General features: G+C 43.9%; 1 pseudogene; it reads left to right on the top strand.

Annotated features, from left to right (window-relative positions):
* LOC146783139 (GTPase IMAP family member 4-like) overlaps window positions 1–9675 on the top strand; it is a 94915-nt pseudogene extending 85240 nt beyond the window's left edge.
* Window positions 9676–10874: the final 1199 nt, after the last annotated feature.

The following is a 10874-nucleotide window of genomic DNA, read 5'->3' on the forward strand; positions in this document are numbered from 1 at the left end:
CATTGCTGTTTAATTTCGCCATGGATCCTCTGATCTGTGATCTTCAGAAAGAAGGCAAGGGCTTCACATTCGTTCTGACCTTTGCCGATGACATCGCAGTACTCAGCAACACCTGGGAAGGAATCAGTACAAATCTGAAAATCATTGAAAAATTCAGTAAAACAACAGGATTAAAATTTAATGTGAAAAAAACACATGGATTCTATATAAGTCACCATAAAGATAAGATCCTGGTAAACAAATGTAAACCATGGCAATTTGAAAAACAAAATATTGAAAACATCCATCCAGGAGAAAGTGAGAGATACCTCGGACTGAACTTTGATCCACACACCGGCCATTCAAGCAACAACAAAATTAATGAGGTTCTTGTTGACTGGACTCAAAAACTTGACAATCTACCACTTAAGCCCAAACAGAAAATAGAAATATTGTGTCAATATTTGATCCCTAAACTGTCATTTAAACTGGAAATGACAGGAACAGAAGCAAAAACTTTAAACATTCTGGATCAAACAATTAGAAATTATGTCAAACACTTTCTACACCTATCTGCATACACATGTGATGGTCTCCTGTATTCGAAAAGATCCTTTGGGGGCCTCAGTATTCCAAAGTTATGTACGACAATTGGTTTGAACAAAGTTAATATCTTATTGTATCTCAGGGAAGCTCCAGATCTGTACATAGCTTATTCATTCATGTATGCAGGAGAAGTAATCAATGAAAAAATTGATAGCATCACTAAAACACACAAACTCAACATTTTAGACAGTAGATTTCTCAGTCATGAATTAAATTTGGTAGCAACTTATGATTGGAGGAAAGAGGAATTTGAGAAATGGGCAAATCTCCCTCTCCAAGGTGATGGTATAAAATACTTAGCAAGCAATCCAACCTCAAATTTTTGGATCAGCAAACATAATCAAATAAAAGAAAATCAATACATAGCTGCGCTGATGTTGAGAGCAAATGTCCTGTATACTAGAGAAACCATCACTAGGGGAAGAAATCGCACATTTGTAGATACTGTAAAGATGTGTGTGAAACAATTTCACATATTTCAGGTGCATGTCCTAAAACCAAGGACATAAGAATAACAAGCATTTACAATGCAATGGTCTCGGCATTAGTAAAGTTAGAGCTATTGGCATTGCTCATGACATCTTTTTTGTTTATGTTTTTAAAACATTTAAAGAAACGGCATTGTTATTTACAATGTCAATAGCTTAATCACTCTCAAATGCGAGACCTATTGCATTTGCACCCACACACAGATTAAGCTATTGACATTGTAAATAACAATGCCGTTTCTTTACATGTTTTAAAAACATAAACAAAAATAATGTGATGAGCAATGCCAATAGCTCTAACTTTAACAATGCCGAGACCGTTGCATTGTAAATGCTTGTTCTTTCTTTCTAATAAACGACAGGAGTCCTTTCGGTTTTGTCCCACCCCACATTGGCAAGCAGGTTGAGGATATATAACGAGCCGGAGACTACTAACCTTGTTATATGTAAGCTTGATACGTTCCCGAACGCCCGAACCGGACCTTGAGTCTCCACCGCTGACACAGACTTGTTCTTCACACAGGCCTGCCCCCCCCACCTTTTTTTTGCTAATTGGCCATGCATGATTGACTTTTAAAAATGTCAGTGTTTGTTTACCCCAAAAAACGCCCACCGCGCCGTTGTCGCACCTTCGTGAAATAAACTGTTTAACAAACACTAGAAAAAGGCACCACAGATAAATCGTAACACATATAAAACCCGCATTGGTGCCGAATATGATGAGCTTTCCAAATATTGCGACGGTGGCGTGCGTAAAGTGAAAGCTGATTCAGGGACGCCCGGACGCCTGTAAAACATTAGAGTCCATAACTGCGGTTTTGTAAATTTCAGAAGTTCGTTTTGTAACGTGTTTGCTGCGCGCTGCTGGTAGTATTCATCATTTTTTGAGACGGTCTGTTAATTTGCCTACCCTTGGAACACGCTTTTGTACGTGGGATAAATACAAAAAGACAAATTTTTATTTCCCTTAAGATGCATCGTTTATTCGATAGGAAACCTATCGAATAGGCTGTGGGCGATGTACCCCTGAGTGCGTGTATGTTTTGGGAACACGTTCGTCAGAGCTCCGGCCCCTCGCCAGGGCTTTCCATGCTGCCCGCACCAAGCACTATAACATAAATAAAACAAGGGTTGGAACGGAGTCAGCCGCACCCAAAGCTTTGAAACAGCCGCTCCAACTTTTAACTGTACCTGCTACGCAGTTTTGCGGTATTGTAGTGTTATAAAGAGCCAGCTTTCTGGTGCTTAATTTCTGCCGGCGGTTGCAGGTGGTGGGCACCGGGAATGTTTTTTTGGAACCGAGACTTCTTTTGCATCGTCAGACTTTGCCTCGAAGCAAGAGAAAGAAACACAGCAATGGGAGGTGGAAGAGAACCACGGGAACGCGAAGACAAAGGAAGAGCATTATGATTGAGACGAGAGCCCCTGCAAGGATGAGCTAGAGGCCGGAAGTGTGAGGTGCCGGAAGAAAGAGACATGGGGTGGAATCAGGACTATGCACAAGGCACAGTCTTTCAGACAAAACCCGGGGCACTTATTTATTTTTAAACTGGTTCTCAATACAACTAAACGTCTTTGGAGTCAATGTATTTTATTGTTTTGTATGGTGCTTCGTAGTTTTAAAGGTGCGACCATGCAAGATTTGAAAAGGACAGGCGATGACTCTGGTTGCTCATTCCTTCATGAAGCCATTGGCAGTGCTCAGAGCGCCTCGAAGCTCCAACCCATGCTGTACACTTGTCTGTGGGCAGGAGTGAGGAAGGGGACAGTTTTGGAGGTTTTAAGAGTCAGTGAAAAGTTGTGAGATAGGTAGGACCCTCCCTGGGGAGAGCAGCGGACTGAGAGCTCGCAGACACAGCTGTTCCCAGTAGAGGCAGCCGCTGTGTTTTAAAGGCGCCGTTCTCTGCCGGCTTGCTGTTAAAGCAACAGTACTCCCAACAAGGCAGAGCAAAAGGCACACCACCGCCTTTCTCGCTACAGATTGGCACAGAGCGCACGGATATAACGTATTTACTCCTTCAATGAAATTGTAATCGCCCAGCCCCGGTTTACCGAACAAACTTCCCCTTGAACTCTTACCATGTTGGGAAAGAGCTTGAAGCTGGCCTCAAACGAAGGACCTTCCCTGGGTTTTCAGAGCAGCGGACTGAGAGCTCGCAGACACAGCTGTTCCCAGTAGAGGCAGCCGCTGTGTTTTAAAGGCGCCGTTCTCTGCCGGCTTGCTGTTAAGGAGATCAGGTGAGGGAGCAACGCCGGGACACCACCGCCTTTCTCCGAGGCAGAGAAGAACTGCCTCGGAGAAACGCAGCCTCGGTTTCGGATTCGGGGGCGTGTTTCTTTTTCTCTCCTCTTGCCATTGGCTGGAGGAGAGAAAAACACGCCCTGCGAAAAGCAACGAAAAAACACGCCCCCCGATCCGAAAAGGACGGGGCTTCAACGGAGTGACTGGACCTCTTCTCCAGTGGCTGGCCAGCATTTAAGAGGCCAGCCAATGGAGAACAGGAGAGAAGAGGGGCGGGTGCAAGCCCCTCTTCTCAAAGTCACTCAAAGTCATTAAATCTCGGAGCGAGACTGCGCAAGCGCAGCCTTCGCAGCCGAGACCTAAAAAGGCATAACAAAGTGTTGGAATTGCTAATTGATAGAGCAAAAAGGTATGGGTGGATGACATACAGGGAACCTCATGTCAAAAATAGTCAAGGTGAACTAAGAAAACGAGACGTAGTGTTCACCAAAAATGGTGCTGCTGTAGTGGTTGATGTTTCAATTTGTTATGAAAACTCACATAATTCCCTTGAATTAGCGTATGAGAGTAAAATTAATTACTATCAGGATCTATCACAGCAAATCAAAGATCTTACCAACTGTAAAATTTATGGCTTTATTGTCGGATGTCGGGGTATTTGGCCTCAATGTAATGATGTTGCTCTGGCTGATCTTGTTCTGCAAATGTCGTTCCCATTCAAGAAGAATGTTTGCCTGACTACATTAATGGACACTCTAAAAATGTGCCAAGTATTCATGGACAATTAAACTTCAGGTCAAACACTGAGATGTACACTATCGTACAGCACACATGTCACTCTTATAAACGTATGAGCCTAAATGTTGATTCACTAATATTTACATGTGGTTCAACAGTCACGTAATAGTTAATAGTTGACACAAGAATTAGTATAGATGTGGATTTTATAGATGTAAAGTTTTATAGAAATGTATTTTCAAACTAGATGTGCAATTTATAGATGTGTATTTTTATAGTTGTGTGCTTATATTATAATGATTTAGATACAAATTTGTACATCTTGATTATTGAAATGTCTTGAATAAAATAGGTCTCAAATAACTACATACACATAGTCACTACATATTGCATTGATTATTGATGTCTTGCTAAACAGGACTGTTGACCAAGTAGGGACCCTTCCGTCTAGTCAGGGTGAGGGGGATACACTTCTAAATAACCCCTGCTCATCCGCTTGGTAGCTTGGCACGAGCACTCAGTCTTATCTCAGAGACAGTGTGCAAAGCATTTGCACATAAACAGTAATACAATGAAAACACTGAAAAGGGACACCACATCAGTTTTAGAAAAATTGTCAAAATTTAACTGTATAAATACAATACCAAAATAATAAAGATCTAACATACAGTAAACAAAATATGAGAAATGCAAAAATAGACTTTAAATGCAGTTCCTTGAAGTCCATAGCTTTATCCAGAGCTATCACGGTGTCAAGAACACACAAATCTAACAGTTCCGGCTGACCATAGCTGTGAGAGCTGGCTGCGATGTCAGAAGATATACAATCAAGATAAAAACTCTCTGCCTGTAAAGTATAAATAAAGTGCTAGTCGTCACTGATATATATATATTGAGTTTATTCAATCATATTACAGAAAATGCAAATGTTTGAGAATACATTTTTGCTAAGAAAATAAAAATAAAAGGATTCAAAACATTCTACATACAAATATATACAAAAAATCGCAAACCCCCTTTGATCATCAACAGTTAATAACACTGTAATATATTGAATAAACCCGATAATTTTGTATCCAATTCATTTGTATTCTATATTGTGGTAGGCCAGCTTTCATGTACGTGTGTATATATATATATCAGTGACGACTAGAACTTTATTTATACTTTACAGGCAGAGAGTTTTTATCTTGATTGTATTTCTCAGTTCCCCCTGTTCCTCCTGCCTATGTATAGTCTTAGGGACCCTCTTCTGTGTGAGTGGTTGCGAAGTCAGACGACCCTCAAAGCAGTACCCTTTTGATCCAGCCAACTGAGGTGGTGCGGCCCGGCTGTGGCAGGCGTCAAGGCTCTGGTACGAAGAGGAGAGGTGTGGCGTGAGGTGCCCTCAGGTCGTGGTGCAGGCAGCGGTTCGGTGGAGGTAGTTCAATGATGTCAGTGAGACCAGGGCTGCGGTGGGAAGTGTGGAGGTGATCTTCGCCGTGCTGACAGGTTACTATACAAGCAACGGTGCCAGTTCAGGATCTAGAGTCATTGGGGCTGGAGTTGGTGGGCCAAGACGGCGGTGTGGGATGGGACAGTGCGTCATGAAACTTACGAGCGATGGGCCCAAGCCACGATGCAGGCAGCAGCGTCAATGTCAGCTTGTGGTGGCATCGTCAGTGAGACCCGGGCAGCAGAGTGAAGTGAGGCGGTGCAGAGTGCGGTGCCCACAGGTCTTGGTGCAAGCAGCGGCTCCGTGGCAGCTGTAGACGGCCTCATTGGTGAGGCCAAGGTTGTGGTGCAAAGTGCGATGGTGCCCTCTGCAGTGCTTTCAGGTCACGGAGCCAGCAGCGGTGGCGTTGACAGCATCGGGTTACGGTTTCTCTCTGCGGCAACTGAAACCCACGGTCCCCAGAGGAAGTCTTTGCTGTTCCTAAGACTTCTTGAACAGGGGGCAAGCTCTACCTCAAGCCCTTGGAGAAACTCACAAAAAGAGATTGAAGAAAGTTCAAGTCCAGTCCTTTCACTGCCCCAGACAGAAGCAGCCACTGCAGGCCAACACAGCAAAGTGGTACTCCCTCCTCACATCTTCCCCAGCTCTTCTTTTTGGCAGGTTCCTTGATCCAAAAGAGTTCTAAAGCTCTGGGGTCAAGGCCCAATATTTATACCACACTTTCCTTTGAAGTTGGCACAAACCAAAGATCTTCTGGCACACATAAACCAGTTCTGCCTGGCTCAGGCCAGATTCACTCCAGGAAGGGGAGACAGCTTTGTTAGAGACAGCCACAGTCCATTCAGGTGCAAGCAACAACTCCTCCTACTACGCTAAATGCAGCCAGGTTTATTCAGCCTGGCTATAAGTCACCCAGGAAAGACAGGACACACCTCAACCTACCCCTTGTGTCTATTTTGTGCAAGTGCACACCACCAGCTCCTGTCACTCTCACCCCAGATGGTGAATACACACATTGCTGAGGCACACAGGATGGTTAAGCAAGAAAATGCCCACTTTCTAAAAGTGGCATTCTCAAACACACAATATAAAAATCATCTGTACTAAAAGATGTATTAAATTGGAAGCCTAAACTCCATGTCTCCATCTTGTCCCAATGGGAATTTACGCTTGTAAAATGTTACAGTGCAGCTCCCATGATACCCTATGGGACAAATAGCCTTTCAATAGTGAAAAACGGAATACAAAGTATTTCACTATCAGGACTTGTAAAAACACACCAGTACATGTCCTACCTATCACATAGACTGCACTCTGCCCAGGGGGTACCTTGGACCTAGCAAGGTGTGCCATACATGTAAGAAAAGGGCAGGTTAGGGCCTGGCAAGTGGTTGCGCTTGCCAGGTCGACATGGCAGTAAAAACTGCACACAAACACAGTTGTGGCAGGTCTGAAACACCTTTGAAAAGCTACTTGTGTAGGTGACACAACCAGTGGTGCAAGCCCACTAGTAACATTTGATTTACAGGCCCCGGCACACAGTGCACTGTATTAGGGAATTACCAGTAAATCAAATATTCCAATCATGAAAAACCAATCATAACACAATTTACAGTAGGAGCACTTGCACTCTAGCACTAATTAGCAGTGAAAAAGTGTTCACAGACACTAAACCAGCAAAAACAAAGTCCAGCATACCATAAGAAACCGGTGGTCAGAAGGCAAAAAAGATAAGGGAAACACGCCAAAAGATGCCAGGTCTAACAATGGTGCTTCAGAGGAATCCACTGAGTCACTCGCCATCTCGAAGGCTAAATACTCCATGAAGGAGTCCAACTCCTCACATGATGAGGGATCAACTGCCCTGGTCACGAGCGCCAAAGATCAAACATGATCCCCAGTTTATGCCAATGCCAAGACAGTTACATGACAACTTGCATCCATGTTGTTAAAACCTGTATCCTGTGATATGTGTGCCGATCCACATGTTTCTTCTTAAGCCAATGGCTCAAATCTAGCATTGTGAAGTAGACTCAAACCCAAAGGAAAGGTCTGAAAATGGGTCGCTAAGGGACTCACCAACAGCCCAAAATCCAAGGTAGCTGGAGTCTGCAAGGCTAGGCAAATGTTCAGTGCCCTGTGTTTTTTTTACTATTCTGCTGGGATCCTGCTAATCAGAACCCCAACCACAGTGCTTCCTCCCTAAATTTGTCAAGGTGCTGCTTCCTGATGACCTTGATGCAGCACAGATTCAGGAAAAGGTACAACAGCTCCAGAGGTTCTGTCTCCTCACCTTGTTTGGAGACACCAATACCTAACGGAGCTGCAGCATACCCATACCCTGGGAACCAGACCCCCAACGACAAACACAGAGCAGAAGAGTCCAGACCGGACTCCCAAAGCACCAGAAGCAAGCACCAATGGAGAGACATCAAGACTCCCCAGACCCACATCCTGTGTGCCAGCTGTTGACTGTGAGGACCTCATTGAGCCCGGCTGACCTGTTTGCTCTGCACTGATCAGTACTGACAAACCAGCTGTGCCCCCTTATCCTCTAGGCCTGTGCAACCTCCTCCCTCATAGGAGCCCCATCTCACTTATCTGTAAGTCCTCCTGTGCAGTGTACTTTCAAGTGGCCCCTTTCGTCTTTGTGCACCAGATTCCAAGAGCCTCATCACTCTGTTACCGATCGATCCAGGATGCTCCCAAATGTCTCCTGCTGGAACTTTGGACCTGGTTCCGCCATTGACCTAATACTAGAAGGTGAACTTTGTGAAAGCGTTGCCTGATTTTCTATGCATTTTTCGTCTTTTTCCCTATTGTTTCCTATGGTGTTTAAATGTGCACAAAAGTGATATATTTTTCAGAACTTTGCAAAATTGTAACTTCAAAAGTACTTACCTTAGAACTGTGTTCTTGGTCTTAAAATACTATAAAAATCGAGATTATTTTTATAAATTGGTCTTGGATGCATTCTTGAGTGTGTGTCTCAGTTATTGCCTCTGTGAGTACAACAAATGCTTAGCGCTACCCTCTCTCTGATAAGGCTAACTGCCTTCCCACACTACCGCAAATAGGACATTCAAATTATCAGCATTTACCTCTGTATACCATTTGGGGATCCACTAGACTTTCAGCACAGTGTACTGTCTAGAGAGCCAGCTTCCGCACCCCGCTTCAGATGGGTGGAAGTAGACATGATTTCATCACAAAGTTGGCTTAGGTTGGGATCTGAAAAAGACTACAGATGCCTATTCTCTATTCCCCCAAGCAGTCCCTGAAACAGTCCTTGCTCATATCACTCACTTCTAATGCCACACTCTTACACGGCCTACGAATATGGGGCCTGACCTCCCTTCACGAGAGGCATTTCCGAGACTTCTCAACTGAGGTTGCCAAAGCTGACGCAACCCCACTAGATATTTTTACGAACTATTGTATATGTGCTGTTTGCTGGGCCCACTATTCCACCTTTCCTCAGGAGCTCCGACATCATTTACATTCTCCATGTTGCTGACTGGCACCACAGTTAGACTCATGGTGGCCAATCTATATTCTGTCACGGAGACCCTACCACCTCATTGTAAGGCTAGGGACCAATGGGTTGTGGATCTTGGGGTGAGCATCTCAGATGAGGACTGGGTCTACTGCTGCACCTTAACAGGAGCACTTTCCTCTTCCTCATTCATTTCAAATATCTCCACTGGAAGTACCACACCATCCAACAATTGTTTGCTGTCAGACCACGCTCAATTCAATGCACGGGAGCAGAACGCCGCAAGTTCCCAATGCCCCTCCCAGGTTCTCCGGCACAGCACCCTACTGCACGTGTGCCAAAAAAACGCAAGGGGGTAAAGGGGATGGGACAGAGAAGAGACGGCCAGACTGCTGCTTCTTGTTTCTTGCTTCTGACTCTTCCTTCTTGTCTTCTTCTGGCTAGCATGACAGCTTTAAGACTGTAATAAAGGTATCACAATTAGTCCAATATCTATCTGCTATTCTCCCTATATTACTCTATCTTCTTATTACCTACCCTGTCTGAGTGTGACCCTTGCCTCTCTTCTGTTTGGTTTTCTTTTTCTTGCTTCAATATACTGTAACTGAAGTTTTTAGAGTGTTAATTCTTCATTGGGTATCTCTCTTTCTTAACTCTATTTTCTTTCTCTTACAGGTTCCTCACCTATTAGAATTACAGCAGGGCATAACAAGGGATTCTGTGTTGGTGAGTATCTTTCTGTCTTGCTTCACCTTTTATTCCTTGAGGAATTATACTATTCGATATTTCTTTAATGACTAAACTCCTTCGATATATATAGCTAGTTCATGTATTCTTCTATGTACTTTTCTCCTATCTTTTAGCAGGTATCATAACTCATAATATGTCTCTAAACCACTAAATACTGGTAGTTTATCCTTCGCACAGTTTTTTGATTGATTCACTCGTGACTAGCGCTGACTCCGCTTTTCTCTCGCTCTAATAACAAGGCACAACCTCTCAGAGTTCTCTTCAGCAAAACGTATGACTACTAGCTTGTCACTTCAATATTCTCTTTGCGCATGCTCCTACTGCTCCTCACGGAACAGTCTTACCGCGCTCTTCAGACGACACAAGCTCCTCACGGAACGGACAAGACGTTTTCCTCCGACGACCTCCACAGGAATTCCGGAACAGGGTAATTCTGCATTCGTGGTGCGCGACGAAGATTTCCCTGTCTGACTTTGTGACGCACCTCAGCAACCTACTCTTCCTCAGTACTCAGGTGAAGTGCGCCACAGCATGGGCGCTTCACCTGGATCTACCTGATTGCGAGTGAGCGCTAAAGCGCTAACTTGCTGTCCAAACTGGAGACTCCTGGCGGCCATCTTTGAATCAGTTTTTGTCAATAGTTTACATAGGCCTTTTGCCTTCCTGATTCTTCCTTTTGCCTTAACCCTTACAGTGTTCACAAACAGTGTTTTCTTGACTCGTGGTTTGACAATCCTGACAGTACCCTCCCTCAAAGTACTTCCTTTCTGCTTGGGCTTTTTGGGAAATTTACTGTGAAACTCCTTAATTAACCGAGGGGCATGAACGTCTGAAGACAATACCCAAGATCTTTCCTCGGGACCATAACCCTTCCAATCCAACAGATAGTACAGTTTTCTCTTCTGCACCTTTGAATCTAATATCTATTGTACTTCAAACTCCTCTCCTTTCTCTGTTTGGATTAGTTTTGGGGGCTTGTTGATACGTGAAATACTGGATGTATGCGCAACCCCTTGGGCAACTTTAACTGATAGTTTAAGGCACTCAATTTCTTGTCAATTTGATAGAGACCTATAAATCTTGGCTGAAACTTCCTGAACTTCCTGATTCCCTTTAGTTTCAGATTTTTTGTATTCAGCC

Source organism: Triturus cristatus, chromosome 11, assembly GCF_964204655.1.
Source record: "Triturus cristatus chromosome 11, aTriCri1.1, whole genome shotgun sequence".
Lineage (NCBI taxonomy): Eukaryota > Metazoa > Chordata > Amphibia > Caudata > Salamandridae > Triturus > Triturus cristatus.